Source organism: Vombatus ursinus, unplaced genomic scaffold, assembly GCF_900497805.2.
Source record: "Vombatus ursinus unplaced genomic scaffold, bare-nosed wombat genome assembly UNPS02014830.1, whole genome shotgun sequence".
Taxonomy (NCBI): domain Eukaryota; kingdom Metazoa; phylum Chordata; class Mammalia; order Diprotodontia; family Vombatidae; genus Vombatus; species Vombatus ursinus.
This window is the reverse complement of record NW_020954608.1, coordinates 30,225,362-30,244,326: the sequence shown is the minus strand read 5'-3', so window position 1 is coordinate 30,244,326 and position 18,965 is coordinate 30,225,362. Positions and strand designations below refer to the sequence as shown.

General features: G+C 39.8%; 2 protein-coding genes across 6 annotated transcripts in view; one reads left to right on the top strand and one right to left on the bottom strand.

Moving 5' to 3' along the window:
- The window catches only part of UPF2 (UPF2, regulator of nonsense mediated mRNA decay), a 126,601-nt gene extending 125,511 nt beyond the window's left edge, over window positions 1–1,090 (bottom strand). For 3 of the 5 annotated variants that reach the window (XM_027838553.1, XM_027838557.1, XM_027838556.1), the window contains exon 1: window positions 797–869. The gene's annotated coding sequence lies outside the window, so the exon portion shown is untranslated. Of the gene's footprint in view, window positions 1–499; window positions 521–796; window positions 870–962 lie in introns of those variants that run through there. The other 2 variants (XM_027838554.1, XM_027838555.1) reach the window with 2 other exon arrangements.
- Window positions 1,091–1,838: 748 nt separating this feature from the next.
- Window positions 1,839–18,965, top strand: part of DHTKD1 (dehydrogenase E1 and transketolase domain containing 1) — a 90,321-nt gene continuing 73,194 nt past the window's right edge. Inside the window, exon 1 of the mRNA XM_027838752.1 lies at window positions 1,839–2,119. The gene's annotated coding sequence lies outside the window, so the exon portion shown is untranslated. The remainder of the gene's footprint in view (window positions 2,120–18,965) is intronic.

Sequence of the window (18,965 nt, the reverse complement as noted above, 5' to 3'; positions counted from 1 at the left end):
AGGCAGTATATAATGAGTCTTCTTGGACAGGCAACTTTTAACTGGCCCTGCAGTGACAGACCTGACTCCAAGTCTTGCGAAGGCCCTCAGGAGGGCAGGTGGAGGAGGGAGCCCGCCTGCCCGGAGAGATCTAAAGGAGTCAAACCCAAATGACACTTCCTCAGGACCCCTCCACACCCCGAAGCCCCTGTCCCACTCACGCCGGCTCCCCGCAGCCCCGCTCGCGGCTCCCTGCGCTCTCCGTCTCAGACCTGTCCCATGCCTGGCCCCGGCAAACTTTCCTTTCCACACTCCCCTAACACCTCGTTTCACTCGTGGCCCCGGGCTCCCCCGGCCCCAGGACATACGCACCTCCACCCGCTCGCACGCCCGCTGCACACCTCATGCTCACCGATGCTCCTCGAAGCACCACCCGCCCCCAACACCCCCCCCAAAAAAACCGAAAATCGCTCCTCAATTCTCCCCCCTCCCCGCTCCACGCCCCCCAACTCCCTCGGACCTCTCCACCTCCAGCCCTCGGCCCGGCCCAGGCTCCGTGGAGCGCGCACCCCGTCCTTCCCCTTCTCCAGTGGGCGGGGGCCGGGGCAGGGCGACCCCGTCGCCTCCGTCCCTTTCTCGGTCCCCACAGGGAGCTAAGGTACGGAGGGGGGGAGGCGCCTCCTTCGTGTCCCTCCCTCCCCCCCCGCCCGCCCCAGGGAGCTGGGAGGGCAGGTTTCCCTCCCTCTAGCCCGAGACTCCTGCCTCTAGGGCTGAGGGCGAATGTGGAGAGGGAAGAGGTTCCGTCCCCAGCACTCACCTCTCGCCTGTTGTCAACATCAGCCCCGGGTTTCCCAGCACCAACTCTACCGCTCCGGCTCTCCTCTCTCCCCTCCCCCCCTCACCTATCTCCCGACGAGGACCCGCCTTCCCCTCGGCTCCCCCTCCCCTCCCCCCGCCCGCTGGCCCTCCCGCCCGCCACTCACCAACGCGGACCCGAACTGCGGGTGGGGGCGGGGCAGAGAGAGGTGGACGGAAGAAGCTGTCCGCGCGATTGCCTGAACGAAAGTCTCCCGGCCCGCCAGCTTGTGGGTAGTTGCCTACCACCCGTTCCTTGGCTCCTGGATGGCGACCCCCAAGTTCTCTAGGGAAATCCGAACCATCCCACCCTGACAAGTTCAGGCGGCTGACTGGGAAGGGTCGAGGGGGAGATAAGTGGGATTTTCAGACCGGCGGTGTTAAGGACAACCCCCTCCGCCTCTCTCCACCCACTACCACCTCCTCAACCTGGGGCCCCAGCAAAGGAAAGGAGGAGCGTTCTGACGGCCGAGAGACAGGAAGTGGGCTGGTCACCAGGAAAGGGAGAGAGCAGGAAAGACAAGTACGCAGGCGCAGCCTCACCTAAGGAGGGGGTGAGAACTGGGACATGAGGCCCTGGGTTGGGAGGAGCCAAGAGCAACTACGGTAGCACGTTGGGGACAAAGTTAAGGATAGTTTGATAGGAACATACGGTTTAAGAAGGAAAACTTTGGTGATGGTGGTAGTGGGAGAAGAAAGATTTTGGCTTTGGGAAGGGAGTCACTCATTGGAACATAGCAGATATTGTAATAGCTACCTAAGGATTCGAAGGGAAAGGGGGCAGCGAAAATAAGCCAAGAAATTTTTAAATCTTTGCCAGAAAATCCTCCACTCCCCCAAATAGGAGTAGTCTCAATTCCCACTCCGTTCTTGGAAAGAACCAGGTTAAATAGGTTTGTTTCCAAAAAATTCCCATAAGAACTCCCTGGCCTATTGTGCATGCCCACGTCATCCTCTAACTCTTGAAAGCCTTTACATCACCTAAGCAATGTCCTAGTTTCACTGTAGACATGAGGAAGCGAAAAACGTCTGTTATGAGTGTTGGAATGACTTATGAAGGCACCTTTCTCCTTTTTTTTCAGTTCTTAACTTAATGGAGGGATTTCCAGCCTTTTGGTGTTGCAATATCATATTTAATTTCCCAACAAACCCTCCTTTTATTAAAAGCGCTGTGTACATAAAATGATCCTGTTCTCCAATCAAAAATAGGAACATTTGGTCTGACAATTTGGATGGAAGAGAAGCGAAGAGGGACGTTTGGTCTATGAGGCCAGCATCCCACCAGGTATGCTGCTTTTGGACTTCTTTGGATCTTTCCATTATGCGTTAAGAAACTCATCCATTCCCCAATTGATAAATTGTTGATAAATTTATGAACAAATGTTCATAAAGGATATGAACATGCAGTTTTCAGATGGAGAAATTAAAGCTATCTATAGTCATATTTAAAAAATGCTCTAAATCACTATTGATCAGAGAAACGCAAATTAAAACAACTCTGAGATACCACATCACACCTATCCAACTGGCTAATATGACAACACAGGAAAATGATAAATGTTGGCCGAAGATGTGGGAAAATTGGAACACTAATGCGTTGTTGGGGGTGTGGTGAACTGATCCAACCATTTTGGAGAACAATTTGGAACTATGCCCAAAGAGCTATAAAACTGTGCACACCCTTTGATCCAGCAATACCACTAGTAGGTCTGTATCTAAAAGAGATCGTAGACAAGAGAAAAGGACCCACATGTACAAAAATATTTACAGCAGCTCTTTTTGTGGTGACCAAAAATTGGAAATTGAGGGGATGCCCATCAATTGGGGAATGGCTGAACAAATTGTGGTATATGAATGTAATGGAATGCTATTGTTCCATAAGAAATGGTGAGCAGGTAGACTTTAGAAAAACCTGGAAAGATTTGCATGAATTGATGCTGAGTGAAGTAAGCAGAACTAAGAGAACACTGTGCACACTAACAACAACATTGTGCGATGACCAACTTTATTACACTTAGGTCTTCTGAGCAATCCAGTGATATAAGACAACTCCAAAAGACTCATGATGGAAAATGCCATCCATAACCAGAGAAAGAACTATGGAGTTTGAATGCAGATTGAAGCATACTATTTTCTCTTTTATTGTTGTTTTTTCTTTCACATGTTTTTTCCCCTTTTGTTCTGATGCTTCTTTCATAACATGACTAATGTGGAATTATGTTTAATATGATCATACATATACAGCCTATATCAGATTGCATGCCCTCTTGGGGAAGGGGGAATGGAGGGAGGAGGGAAAAATTTAGAACTCAAAATCTTATAAAAGCAATTGTTGAGAACTAAAAAGAAATAAGTTAATTAAAATTAGAAAAAAAAAGAAACTCATCAACTCAAAATTGAATCTGAGTCTGAGTACTCACATCTCATCAGTACCTTCTGCACCTCTGATTGGACTCTGCTGGAGGACAGAGCCATGACCTCCAGGGCCTTTATTTAAGGAGGGGGTTCATCATAGTTTTGTCCTCATTTTGGATTTTCAGCTTCCTTTTGTGCATCTTCCCCCATTCCATTGTAAGCTCCTTGAAGGTAGGGCTTCTTTTTGCAGGTATTTGTATCCCCATCACTTGCCCAGTATCTGGCACATAGTAAGTGATTAATGTTTACTGACTGGCAATGGGGCAGAAAATTATAAATGGAAACAGTTCAGGGAAATCTTCATAGATACAAGGAATTTAAATCAATAAAAAGTTTTCGTAAAACATTTTGTGACAGTCCTCCCCCACTTTTAGCAATCATTTTTCTGGGGAATAAACTTTATAGAAAGGTTTTGAGGAAGTGTCTTTATATCTAAACAAAATATTACATTTTTTAATTTAACAATTTTGTGATATCCCTCAAGGTAATTAGAGATTCCCTTAGTTCACAAAACTAAGCTCAAGAAATCATTGTTTGGGGGACAACTAGGTGACGCAGTGGATAGAGCTCCAACCTTGGAGTCAGGAGGACCTGAGTTCAAATCTGTCCTCAGACACTTGACACTTACTAGCTGTGTGACCCTGGGCAAGTCACTTAATCCTTATTGCCTCACCAAAAAAAGAGAGAGAGAGAGAATAAGAATCACTGCTTTAAGATTGGAATGAAGATTTCAGAAAAATATGGAAAAATTTATGTGAACTGATAAGAGTAAAGTAAAAAGAACCAGGAAAATAATATATCCAATGATTACTATAATGCAAATAGGAAGAACCATAAAGTGAAACTGAACTTCATTCAGTTAGCAGGCTTAGATTGAAGAGTTGAAAAAATAAACTCTTTCTTTTGACTACGAAGGTGAGAGGATATAAATGTAGAATAATCATTAACATTTATTAAGTTCCCACTATGTGCCAGGAACTGTGCTAAGTGCCAGAGGATACAAAAAGAGGCAAAAGACAATCCTTGCTCTCAAGGAGCTAACAATCTAATGGGTAAGACAGCATACAAATAAATCTATACAAAGCAAGGTATAGACAAGGTATATAGGAAATAATTAACAGAAGGAAATGCTAGAATTAAGAGAATTGGGGAAGGTTTCCCAGAAAAGGAAGGATTTTAGTTGGGACTGAAAGGAAGCATGGGAGGTCAGTAGTCAGAGTAGAGGAGGGAGTACGTGCCAGGCATGGAGGATAGCCAGTGAGAATGCTCAGAGCCAAGAGATAGAAAGTCTTATTCATGGAATAGCCAGGAGGCCAGAGTCACTGGTTCAGTGAATACTTGTTGAGGAGTAAGGTACAAGAAGACTGGAAAGGTAGAATGAGGCATTTTGTATTTGCTCCTGGAGGCAATAGGAAGCCACTGGAGTTGATTGAGTTGGGGGGTGGGGTGTGACATGATTGGATCTACGTTTTAGGAAAATCACTTATAGTTGGAAGATGGATTGGAGTGAGAGAGACTTGAGGAAGGCAGACCCACCAGCAGACTATTACAATAATCAAGGCTTGAGGTGATAAGGGCCAGCACCAGAATACTAGCAGAGTCAGAGGAGAGAAGGGAGTATATTCCAGAGATATTGCAAAGACAAAATTGACAGGCTTTGAATGACAATAGCTAGAATATGGAGAGTGAGTGAAAATGAGGAATCCAGGATGACTTCTAGGTTGCAAGCCTGAGCAAATAGAAAGATGATGTTGCCCTCTACAGTAATAGGGAAAGTAGGAAGAGGGGAAGGTTTAGGGAGAAAGAAAATGAGTTCTATTTTGGACATATTGAGATATCTACTGGACATCCAGTTCAAGATGTCTGAAAGGCAGTTGGAGATTTGAGATTAGAGGAAAATGAAGATGGAGGGAAAAGTCGTGGGATTTAGCAAATAGGACCTCATTAATAGCTTTGGAGAGGGCAGTTTCAGTGGAATGAGATGGTTAGAAGCCAGGTTGTAAGGAATTAAGAGGTGAGTGAGAGGAGAAAAAGTGGAGACACCTATTGTAGATGGCCTTGTCAAGGAATTTAGTTACAAATGGCAGGAGAGATATGGACCATAGTAAGGATGGAAGCAGCGAGTGAGATTTTTTTTTTCAGTATAGGTGAAGCATGGGTATGTTTGTTGGCAGTAGGGAATGAGCCAGTGGACAGGGAGAGACTGAAAATAAGTGATGGGGGGGGTCACATAAGGGGCACTCTGTTAGAGGAGACAGGATGGAATGGGATCATTTGAAGAAGTAGAGGAATTAGCCTTGGTAAGAAGTAAGGCCATTTCATCATGTGAGACAGAGGTGAGGGAGGAGAGAGTGGCAAAAAACACTTGAGTGATAGGGGATAAGAAAGAAGCAAGAAGAAGGAGTTCATGGTAAATGGCCTCAATTTTTTTCAGACAAGGTTCTCAGCTAAGAGTAGGAGGAATGGGAACCACGGGAAGTTTTAGGAGGGATAAAAAGTTTAGGAAGAGCTGCTGTGGAGAGTGGGATAGTGAGTTGATGAGGGAGGTATGATAGGATGGCTCAACAGCAGTAAAAGCCCAATTTAGATTGTGTAACATAAATTTGTAATGGACCCAGTCAGAACAGTTATGAGATTTTCTCAATCTGCATTCAGCAATGGTGGGAGTGATCCAAGGCTGAAACTTGGCTGGTTGTAATCAGCAATATAATAAAGGGGCTAGAAATTCAAGAGAGGAGGACAGAGCAGAGTTGAATTGGTTCACCAAGGGGCCAAAATAGGAAAAAGAAGAAAGAATGGTTAATCCAGAGAAGGCAGCCTGAGGGAGAACTGAGGGGTTCAGGAATTGGAGGCCACTATGTGGACAAAAAGTAATAATATTTTCCAAGGAAAGGCAGAGGAAGAGGTGAAAAGCCAATGAATTATAGTTGTATATGGAGATTTTGGAGTTCTTGAAAATAGATGTGGTACATTTGTAGGTAATAGTAAGATCAAAAGTATGACTGTACTAACATGTGGCTGAGGTGGGGTAGAGGAGTAGTAGCTCACAGGAAGTAAGTGGTATGGATATTGCATATACTGTCAAAAAAAAAAGTAGATATGTTAGTTTTGATGAACTTTTTTTTTGTTTCTTTTTAAATCTTTGTTTCAAGGGCTGGCTCCATGAGGAAGGGTGGAAATTAAAAAAAGAATATCATGTTTATATACCTGTGCATACTCTTTGGTCCAGCAATACTACTACTACTAGGTCTATATCCTCTAAGAGATCATAAAAAAGGAAAGGACCTACATGTACAAAAATATTTAGAACAGCTCTTTTTATAGTGGCAAAGAACTGGAAATTAAGAGGATGCCCATCTGTTGGAGAATGGCTGAACAAGCTATGGTATATGAATATAATTATTTTATAAGAAATGATGAGCAGGAAATTTTCAGAAAAAAACTGGAAAGACTTACACAAACCGATGCTGAGTGAAATGAGCAGAACCAGGAGAATATTGTACACTGTAATAGCAACATTGTACAATGATCAACTTTGATAGACTTAGCTCTTCTTAGCAATACAATGATCTAAGACAATTCCAAAAGACTCATGATGGAAAATCCTATCCACATCCAAAGAAAGAACTATGAAGTCTAAATGCAGATTGAAGCACACTAGTGTCCCTCTCTTTTTTTCTTTCTTGTGGTTTTTCCCTTTTGTTCAGAGTCTTCTTTCACAACATGACTAATGTGGAAATATGTTTAATATAATTGTACATGTATAGCCTATATCAGATTGCATGCCATCTTGGGGAGGGGGAAAGAGAGGAAGGGAGAAAAAAATCTGAAACTCAAAAGCTTATAAAAGTGAATGTTGAAAACTCTCTTTCCATGTAAGTGGAAAAAAATAAAATACTATTAAGTGGCGGGGGGAAGGAAATGCCAGAGAAAATAAAATTTTCATAGCCAGTGAAAATGGTTGGCGTCTAAAGATTAAGTGTCTTGAACTAGGAACAGTGAGGAGGACAGTATATTGTATCACAGAGTATGTTGGTGGGAAATAAGGTGTGAGAAGATTAGAAAGATGGAGAAGGGGACTGGATATGGAGAACTTTGAACACCAAAAGGAATATTTTATATTTGATCCTTGAAGGTAATAAGGAGCCACTAGAATTTATTGAATAGGTAGATGACATGGTCAGACCTATGCTTTAGGAAGATCTCTTTGGAAGCTGAATAGAAGATGGACTGAATTGAGGAGAGACTTGTGGCAGGAAGACAAACTAGCAGTCTATTATGGCAATATTCTAGTCATGAAGTGATAAGGGCCTATACTACTGTGGTACCTTTATCAGAAGAGAGAATGGGGCATCTGTGAGAGATGTTATGAAGGTAAAGCCAACTTGCCTTGGTAACAGTTTGAATAGGGGGGATGAAGAAGAGCGAAGAGTCTAGGATAAAACCTAAATTATAAGCCTAAGGATAGTGGTACCCCCAACAGTTATAGAGAAGTTAGTAAGAGGGGGCCAGTTTGAGAGAAGAGATGAGTTGAGTTTTGGACATGTTGAGTTTAAGATGTCTATGATATGTCCAATTTAAGATGTCTAGTAGGCTGTTGTCGACGTAAGACTGAAGGTGAGCAGACTAATTAGGCCTAGATAAGTGGGTCTGAGAATCAGCAGCACAGAGATAATAAGTGAATCCATAAGAGTTGAAGAGATCACCAAGTGAAATAATATAGAAAGAAAAGAGAATAGGGGCAGGACAGAGCTAAGAGACAACATTGGTTAGTGGACATTATCTAGAAGTTACAACAAAGAAGAGTGAGAAGGAGCTGTCATAGAGAAGGAGAACCATGAGAAAGGATTGTCATGAAAACCTATAGAGAAGAGAATTTCAATGAGAAGAGGGTGATCAGTAGTGTCAGAACCTTCAGAGTGGGCAAAAAGAACATAGATTGAGAAATGGTCATTTGTTTTGTCAATTAAGAGATCATTGGTAACTTTAGATTATTTTTTTTGCATTTATATATTATCTCTTTTATTTTTTCTCACTTTTTATCCCATCAACATGTCTAAATGATCACAATAGCTTCCTTTTTTTGAAATTAATTTTTTCTAAGTTTTAAATTTATTTTAAACTTAAATATAAAATGAGAAAGGAAACAAAAAACATCGCCACCTACACAGCAGAACATAAGAGAGTATTCAATGTGAAACAACAAATTTCTATTTCAAGAAAACCTATATAATAAATACTACATTGTTTTCAAAGCTGCCCAGCTTTTCTTTGCTTTCTTCTAGTTTTTCTTTTGTTCTCTTCTGTATACTTTTTTTACTTTATTTTCCCTCTTCCTCCCCTGCTCTAAAGAAGACTGCAATTAAATATACACATACAAACATACACACATAAACATAGATATCTATAAACATACTCATATATACACATAAACACTCATACACATGTATGTAAAAGCTATGCTTATTACCACTTGTCATCTGTTTCTCTGAAGGTGAATAACATCTTCCTTCATAAGTCCAAGTCTTTCTATGTTTTTCTAAATCAACCAGCTCATTATTTCCTATACCACAACAATATTCCACCCAATCACATACTATCTGAGAGATTATGAAAGTTTTTCCCCCAATTTTCTACATTCTTTCTATTCTTGGATGCATAGATTTTATTTATACAAGAAAATTTTAATTTAAAATAATCAAAATTATCCATTTTGTACTTTAACAATGCTCTTACCTTATTTAAGGTAACCTTAGTTTAAGGTCTGATACTGCTAAATCTGCATCCTTTACATCTTTTTTCCCCCTGGTTTCTTTAAAGTTCCTGACCTTTTGTTCTCCCAAATGAACTTTGTTATTATTTTTTCTAACAGATAATTTTTAGTAATTTAATTGAGATGGCATTGAAATTTAGTAATTTAATTGAGATGGCAACTTAGGCAGAGTTGTCACTTTTAAATTATATTGGCTTTACCTACCCCGTGAACAATAAATATTACTTCAGTTTTTCAATCTGATTTTATTTGTATCAAAAGTGTTTTGTGTTTATGTTCACATAGTTCTTGTGTCTGTTTTGGCAAGTACACTCTCAGGTATTTCAAGCTGTCTGGTTATTTTAAATGGTCTAAAACAATATTGAATAATATTACTGACACACAGTATAGTTTCCCTATTTTTCTCTTTTGATTAGATCTATTTTGGCTTTAAGTTTATCTGATGTCATGCTTGCCCCCTGCTTTTTTTTCATAATAAATCCTACCCTAGGCCTTTATTTAAAAAAACTAAAGAATATTATGTTTAAACAAAATTAATCAACAAAGGAAAGATTTTTGTGATCACTAGAGAAGGGTGGCAGTGCCAATTTATACCCAAGCTAATCAGCACTAAGTTAAAGTGGAGGCTGGAGACTGAAAACCTAGGATACCCCATGAACCCCTAGCAATCAATCAGTAAACATTTATTAACTACCTACTATGTGCCAGGCACAGTGCTTAACTAAGTGCTTTATAAATATTTCATTACGGGGGCAGCTAAGTGATGCAGTGGATAGAGCACCAGCCCTAGAGTCAGGAGGATCTGAGTTCAAATCCAACCTCAGACACATAATACTCACTAGCTGTGTGACTCTGGGCAAATCACTTAACCCCAATTGCCTCACCTAAATAAATAAATATCTCATTTGATCCTCTCAACAATCCTGGGAGGTAGTTATTATTATTGTTATTATTATTCCCACTCAACATTTAAGAAAACTGAGGCAGGCAAACACTGCGACTTTCCCAGGATCACAAAGGTAGCGAGGGTTTCCTTATTCCAGGTCCAGCACTCCTAGCTGTGTCTGGAAGTGATAATTGAATCCATGAGAGCTGATGAGATCACCAAGTGAAATAGCATAGGGGGAGAAGGGGGCTCAGGGCAATGGCTTTCAAGACACCCATCATTAGTGGGCATGGTCTAGATGAAGAGCCAGGAGTGAATGGTGTCCTAACCTAGAGAGAAGAAACTATGGAGGAAAAGAGTGTGATCTACAAGTGGCAAAGCCTAAAGACAGATCAAGGATTGAAAAAAGGCCATTAGATTTGGCAACTAAGAGAGCACTGCTAACTTTGGAAAGAGCTGTTTCAGTTAAATGATGAGGTGTGCAGAGAATTAAGTGAGTGAAAGGAAAGGAAGCTGAGGAGGCACTGACTATGAATGGCCTTCTCAAGGAGTTTAGCCATGAAAAGAAAGAGAGTTTTAGGACAATAGCTATTGGGGATGGATGGATCAAATGAAGTTATTTTTGAGAATAGGCAGGATATGGTTGTGTTTATAGGCATCAGGAAAGTAGCCAGTAGACAGGGAGAGGATAAAGATTAGTGAGAAAGTATAGTTGAATGACTAAGACAGTAATATGTTTTGCATGATTGAACATGTATAACCTACATTAAATTGCTTACTGTCTCAGAGAAGGAGGAGGTGAGGGAGAGAGAGAGAGATAAATTTTGAACTCCAAAAATTTATTAAATGAATATTAAAAATTGTCTTTACATGTAACTGGGGAAAAATAAAATATAATTTTACGAAAGAAAGTATAGTTAATAGAGGGGGCAATCTTCTGGAGGACAGAGGATGGAGTGGGATCACTTGCTCATGTAGACAAATTTGCCTTGGCAAGGCAAGAAGTTGGACAACACTACATATGAGTCAAGTGAAGGAGATGATGGCAGAAAATACCTTAGTGGTGGGAGACAAGGAGGGACAAACAGGGAGCTCTTGGCTGATGAATCCTGCCTTTAGTCCTGGTTGTCTTCCAGTGCACAGCTGCTGCTCTCCAAAGTTGAGTCACTCCTAGTGGGTTAGTTCATTTTTCAAAACCTCTTTGCTCCCAGCAGGTGTCAGCTTTTTGCTCTCCATGTGATTTCTCCTTCTGCAGTTCCTCCTAACTCCCAGCAGAGGTCTTAGGTGGAACTCCTCAACCAGGTGTATTTTAATAAGACAAGACCCCCCAAATCCTCTCTGTCACAGCGAGACTAGTTTATCCTTAGACATCATCTTCATCATCAAGGGGGAAAATTCAGGAGTTCTCTCTGTCGGACAAAAGACGTGTTCCACCTGCCTCACGATTCTAGTCATTTAAGACCAGAATGGGGAATTATACCTCTAAGTTGCAGACTCAGATTCAGTGACTATACAAATCTTGCCATTAAGAACACAGGTTTTAGAACCAGAAGTGACAATAGAGATTCAGGAAGAAGGCATTTGTAACAATATTATTGTAAATGATGGAAAATATATTAATCTGGGCATCATAGATTTAGGGAAAGTATCCAGACCAACCTCTTTCTTCATTTTGTTGTTTTTGTTGTTCAGTTGTTTTCAATTGTATGTGACTTTTCATGACCCTTTTTAGGGTTTTCTTGGCAAAGATACTGGCTATTTCCTTCTCCAGCTCATTTTACAGTTGAGAAAATGGAGGTAAACAGGGTTAAGTGACTAAACCAAGATCAGACAGCAAGTAAGTGTCTGAAGCCAGATTGGAACTCAGGAAGATGAGTCTTCCTGACTCCAGGCCCAGTACTCTATCCATTGAACCACCTACCTGCCCTTCTTCATTTTACCTATAAGAAAATTAAGGCTTAGAAAGGTGATTTGCCTAGAATTCATGGGTAATTATAAGTAGCAAAGCCAGTATTCAAATCTACTTTCTTTGACACTAAATCTGATGTTTTCACACTGTACTGGGTCCTTTCTCCCCCTGACACCTGAGAGGAGCCACTTCCAACCAAAGGAATGTTCCTCATTTGTTCAGGAGACAAGAAATCTCAGTGACCCCAATTAATTCTCTAAGATAACTGCTTTAGTGACTCCCTATTGCTTCGTGCTATATTGCTCCACCTTTTTATAGGCATATGCCAGGAAAACATGTCTACTCTCATTCTTCTACTTCCTCTCCTCACATTCCTCAAACCTATGCAATCTGGTTTCTAACCACATCACTCAAGTGAAAGTGCTCCAGAGTTTTAATAGCTATCATTCATATACCTTAAGGTTTGCCAAGGGCTTTAAATATGATATATTGTTTTATCTTCACAACAGCCCTCTGAAGTAGTTGCTATATCATCCCCATTTTATATATGAGGAAACTGAGATTGAAAAAGCTAAGTGACTTGCTCAGTCAAGGTCTCTTCGTGTCAGAGGAAGGATTTTTTTTTTTTGGTGAGGCAATTGGGGTTAAGTGACTTGCCCAGAGTCGCACAGCTAGTGAGTCTGAGGAAGGATTTTAACTCGTCTCTCTGACTCCATGGGCAGCATGCAATCCACTAAGTCCAAGCCTTGATTTCTGGTTCTTATACTTTCTTTCTCAGTTAGTTAATAAGCATTCATTAAAGCTTTAGTATGTGCCAGGCACTGTGCTAAATTCTAGAAGTATAAATACAAGTAGAAAGACAGTGTCCCTAACCTCAAAAAACTTGCATTCCCGTAGCAGAAGATAATACATAAAAGGAAGCTGAAAAGGTGGGGGGTAGGAGGGAAGATAGACAAAAATACCTGACTTGGTATGAACAGAGGAAGGCTCTGGTGCAGCTATAAGAGGAATGAAATGTCTGACCTGGGCATCCTCCTTGAAGGAAGATTCTGAGAAGAGCCACTCAATCAGAGAAGGTACTTCCAAAGTATGAATTACTGTGGTTCAGTGAGGCTTAAGGATAAAGAACAGGGACGTGGTAAAGGAGAGGGATGGGGAACCTGCAGCCTCAAGGCCACATGTGACCTCCTAGGTTCTTGGGTGTGACCTTTTGACTGAGTCCAAGTTTTACAGAACAAATTCTTTTATTAAAGGGATTTGTTCTGTGAAGTTTGGATTCAGTCAAAGGGCCACAATTGAGGACCTAGAGAGCCACATGTGGCCTTGAGGCCGAAGGTTCCCCACTCTTGATAAAGGACGTCTATAATATGGCATGGAGAGAAATGTTGTTAGTCATCTCTTAATTGCCAAATCCATTGGCCTTTTCTCAGTCCTTTCTTGACCTCTGCAGGATTTTGTGACACTGCTTTTGTTTGGTTAATCCAGCCTTAGTTTCTATACTGAACTCCAGTCCTTCATCACCAACTGCCTACTAGAAGTTTCAAACTGGGTGTTCTATATTGATCCTAACATATCTGAAAGAGAACTCTTCCAAAATGGGTCTCTCTCCTGACCTTCCCTAACTCTGTCAAGGGCGTCTCCATCCTTTCAGTCGCAGAGGGTCACAATCCTAGAGTCATCCTTTGCTCCTAACTCTCTTTCACATACAATCAGTTGCCAGATCTTATTGATTCTATGTCTACAACATCTATGTATCCTTTGGTCCACCCTTCTCTCTGCTCCCACAGCTGCTGCTCAAGTTCAGACCTTCATAGCTCTTACCTGGTCTATTGCAATAGCCTTCTAATTGGCCTTCATGCTTCAAGTCTCTCTTCACTTCAGTAGAACATTCTATTGAAATATTCTAAGGAAGTAATTTAAGTGATACCAGTCCTTAGTATTATCTACTAAGAGGTCTTAATGGATTTTACCAATTATTAGTGCTCACCCCCAAAATTACCTTGTATTTATTTTGCATATATTTGGAATGTACTTATTTATATACATGTTATTTCTGCCCAATAAAATATATGCTTCTCAAAAGTAGGACCTCTTTTCTTTTTGTCTTTTTATCTCCCAAGGCCTAGAAAAGTACTCGCAAATTGAAGGCATTTAGCAAATGATTGTTGAATGAATGAATAAGTATTACAAAGCTAAACATAAGTAGACTTAAATTCCCCAACAAAATGAAAAGAAGTCATTAACTAAAGCAGAAAAGCCAATATACTGTTTTCAGCAGAAAAAAAACCCTTTAATCTAGAAAAATCTACATATATTAAAAATTAAAGACAGTCAAAAGCTACTGCCAAAAGTAGGCATGGTACTAATAATATTGGACAAAGTTGCATTCAGTCAAGAAAGCATAAGAGATAAACAAGGACATTATATTACATTAAAAGGTTCTCTCAAAATGAGACTATTTTAATTTTAAAAATACATGGACTTCATAGTTTAGCAGCAAAATTAGTAAAGCAAAACTTGCAAGAAGAAATAGGCAAAATACATCAATGACAGTAGGAAATTGTAATGTCCCTTTATGATATATAAAGAATATGATAGATCCCTTAAAAATATTTAGAAGAAAGAAATCACAGAATTTTAGAGTTAAAAGGGATCTCATGTCTAACATAGTCTAACTCATACTGAACTGGAATCTCCATACAACATACACAACCAAATACTCATCTGTCCTTTGCGTGAAGACCTCCAATGAGGGGAAACACTATCCTCCAAAGTAGTCTATTCCATTTTTGTAAAAATTTGAATTGTTAGAATATTTTTCCTTTATTCAAGCCTAAATTTACTGCTGCAACTTCCCCTCACTGATCCTAGTTTTGTTTTCTGGGGCCAAGCACAATAAGTCAGTATTGTGTGACCAGAAAAGCATTGAATTTGAAGTCAAAGGTCCTTCCTGCATTAACTTTCCAAATATACTACTTATCACCTGTGTGATCTTAGGAAACTATTTAACTTCTCTGGGCCTCAGTTTCCTCATCTGAAAAATTAGAGGGTTACACTAAATGACCTCTAAAGCCTTTCCAGCTCTAAATCTATGATTCTAAATCTGATAATTCTTCTTTATTACAGTCTTTCAAATACTTGAAGACAGTTATTGTCTGGTCTATTCTTCTCTGCTCCAGGATAAACATCCAAGCAGTTTCTTCTCAGCCTTTCAATATCCTAGTTGCCCTTTTCTGAATGGTAGCAGTAACTGCCATTTATAGAAAGCATTAAAAAAAAAGTGAAACTTATATAGCATCTTAAAGTTTGCTTAGTGCTTTAGCTATATTATTTCATCTGCGTCTCACAGTAAACCTTTAAGGTGAGCACTACAGTTACTTTCATTTTCTTTTTTTAATAACATTTTATTTTTTTAACAGCCAAAATCCACTTTTTGTCTCTCCCACTTCCTACCCAATAACTGAGAAAGAAAAACAAAATTCCTCTTACAAGCATGAATAATCAAGCAAAATAAATTCTCACATTGACATGACCATTAAAAAAATTGTGCTTCATTCTGTACTTTGAGTTGTTCTCTGAGAGAAATTGGGTAGCATCTTGCATCATTAGTCCTCTGGAACATGGTTGGTCATTACACTGATCAGAGTTCCTAATACATTCAGAGTTGTTTTTCTTTACAATATTGTTGTCATTGTATAAATTGTTCTGGTTCTGCTCACTTCTGCATCAGTTCATATAAATCGTCCCAGGTTTCTCTGAAACTATCTCTTTTATCATTTTTTACAACACAATAGTATTTTATATATTTATATTTATTTATATATATTATATATATGTTATATCTCTATTTATATATTTTAATATATTTATTTATATACCATATCTTTTTCAGGCATTCCCTAATTTATGGGCAACCTCTCAGCTTCCAATTCTTTGCCCCTTCCAAAACAACTACAAATATTTTTATGCACCTTTAGTTAGGGTTTGTTTTGCTTAGGACTAATCCCTTTCTTAACTGCCCTCCTTTTTATCTTTACCCCTCCTCCCATATCTCCTTTCCGTTCTATTTTCCTTTTGAGTGAAATATATTTCTTTATCCAAATTGTGTATTCTTCCCTTCTTTTACCAGTTCAAATGAGAATAGGTTAAGTGTCACATACTCCACACACTCCTTGTTTCTTGTTAGTATCAGCCATCTACAGTCCTCCTGATCTATATCTTGTCACTAGACCCCGATGGCACTGGAGGAGAAAGTGAGACTGGTGACTTTGCACAGCTCTCCCTCACTTAAATCCATTTCACTTGCAAGTCATGGCATCACCTTCCTGATGTCATGATCCTCTTTGAGAAATGAGGACAAACATCAACAATAATAACTGGGGCAGCGAGGTGGCGCAGTGGATAGAGCACCGGCCCTGGATTCAGGAGGACCTGAGTTCAAATGTGACCTCAGATACATAACACTTACTAGCTGTGTGACCTTGGGCAAGTCACTTAACCCCATTGCCTAGCCAAAACAAAAAACAAAAACAAAAAGCCAATAACAACCAATTATGTGAGAGTTTTCTCTAACTTTCCTCTCCTTTTTCCTTCCTAGTATATTCCTTTTCTCCTCCTTTTCCATTCTTCTTTTAAGATCATCAAGACAGAACCACTCCCAGGTACTCTGTCTATTTAAACTCCTTCTGGGACCCCTGATGATGACAGAGCTTTGAGGGGACACGTGTGTCATATACCTATATTAGAACGTAAACAGTTTATCCTTTAATCTCTTATGATTGGTTACTCTTCTTTATCCTTTTATATTTCTCTTGACTCCTGTGTTTACCCTTCAGTGTTTCTATGAAGTCCTAGTCTTTTCATCAGGTATTCTTGGAAGTCCTCTATTTCATTTCCCCTCACAGAATTATATTTAATTTTTTTGAGACAGGTTTTTTTTTGGTTTGGTTTGGTTTTTTTTTTTGTTTTTGTTTTGTTTTGTTTTTTTGCTATAAACCTGTATCCTTTGCCTTCTGGGATGTTGTAGGATAAACTCTAGGCTCCTTTATAGTGGCAGCTACTAAATGTTGTATATAAGGAAGTATGTGCTGTAGTTTGACCATGTAGACTATGTGTGTCTGCAGCCTATCTGGATGCCATTTGTATGAAGAGATAAATAGTTATCTCCTGAGTCTCTGCTCACTTTTTCCCAGGGGAGACATTGATTTCTGCCAGGAGGGGAAGAGGAAATTGGTCCAGAGGACTGTTACTGTGTTCTCCTCAGAGAGAAGGAATTCTAGGCAAGAACTATATTTATCCACCCCCCCTAAATATTATTGCTCTAGAGGAAATAATTTTTATGTTTAAGCTGTGCTCCTGCTCATTATACCTTAAGGGAGAAGGAGTGCTTCAAGTTTGACTCCCTTCCCACCAAATTCCAATTACACAAAGACCACAAAATGACTATAGTAAGTAGCAAATAAACTTATTTATCCAAGCCAATAGCAAAGAGAAATCAGAGATAGAAAGCATACATATGAAAATATATATACTACCAGAGGTTTCCAAAGTGGGCAGTACTGCCCCCTGGGGGGGCACTGGAATGATCCAAGGAGGGTCAGTAGTAACCTTGAGTACAATTGGGGATATTGAATAAAAATAAGGGGGTGGTAGAAGCATATGGAAAGAGAAAAGATAAGAATATTTTTAAAAACCATTCATACATGTTTCATCTTTTGTGTAACAGAGTTAAAGTCATAGTGATTACATTATTTTCCAAATAAACACCCAAAATGCAAGTTATTAGTGGTCAAGTCTGCAGACAGGTCTTAACAAGCAAGTGCTGGCAGGCGAGCCCACATTGTTGGGAAGTCCAGCATGCATCTGCAGGAATATGTGCATGTAATGACTTGTTTACAATATGATAATATATGATCACATGATGCAGTAATGCAGGGAAAAACACAAATTTACAATAAATTATTAAATTTAAGATGCATCATTTAAAAATATATATTTTATATTTTTTGAAATTATACACATTTTTAAAAAAACTGTTAAAGCAGATTTCCAGATGGGGCACTGAGTAATTTTTTTTTTGAAAAGGGGGCAGTTGGCCAAATAAGTTTGAGAACCTCTGTACTAGATAATACATAGAGTAAATGAACTCTTCCATTGGGAATGATATTATCTCAACTCACCCAAGAGGGGGAAAGTTCCAGATTTCATCCACAGGGAAATTTCCCAAAGTTTTTAGGCTACAATTGAGGTGCCAGCTCTTCTACATGTCAGCCTCTTCCTTGAATCTTTCTCTCCCTTCAGGGACCTGAAGACAGTGCAGAACTGAGTATCTTCTCTAGCAGCTAGATGGCTAGAGGAATCTAGGTGATAACGTAGAGAGAATACCCGGCCTGGAGTCAGGAAGATCAGAGTTCAAGTCCAGCGTCAGATACTTACTAGCTGTCTCAGTTACCTCAACTGTAAAATGGGAATAATAATAGCACCTACATCCCAAGACTGTTGTGAGGACCAAGTTCAATGATATCAGTGAAACTCCTAGCAGAATGCCTGTGCACATAGCAGGCTAATTATAAATTCTTATTTTACCTCTTCTCCATCCATTTTCCTCCCTCCTCCAGCAGCTGGGAGCCCAAAGATGAAAGATTTCTCTTTTCCCAAGGTCTCACCACCTTTACCCCTCATGCAGGTATGAAAGCACTGAATAATCAGCCTTCACCAATGAGAAGAGTCTTATGCAAATGAGCTTTGGAACACAGGTTACATGTGTGATCCCTACTGTGGCTCCTCAGCACTTGAGTTCTTTTTTTTTTTTTCCTGGCAGCTTGCTTGCTATGTATGGTTTTTATTTTTTCCTTTGACCTTGAATCTCTGGCTATAATGGCTTTTGACTATGATAATTCTCGGAGTTTTCATTTTAGGATTTCTTTCAGGAAGTAACCAGTGGATCCTTTCTGTTTCTTTTATTTATTGAAATTGATACCTAGGCTCTCTCTGTCTCTCTCTCTCTCTCTCTCTCTTTCTCTCTTTCAGTCATGACATTCAAGTAGTCCAGTGATTCTTAAATTATTTCTCCTAAATTTGATTTCCAGGTCACTTGTTTTTGCTGAAATTCATTTTTCTACTATTTTTCAGCTTTTGGACCTTGTTTT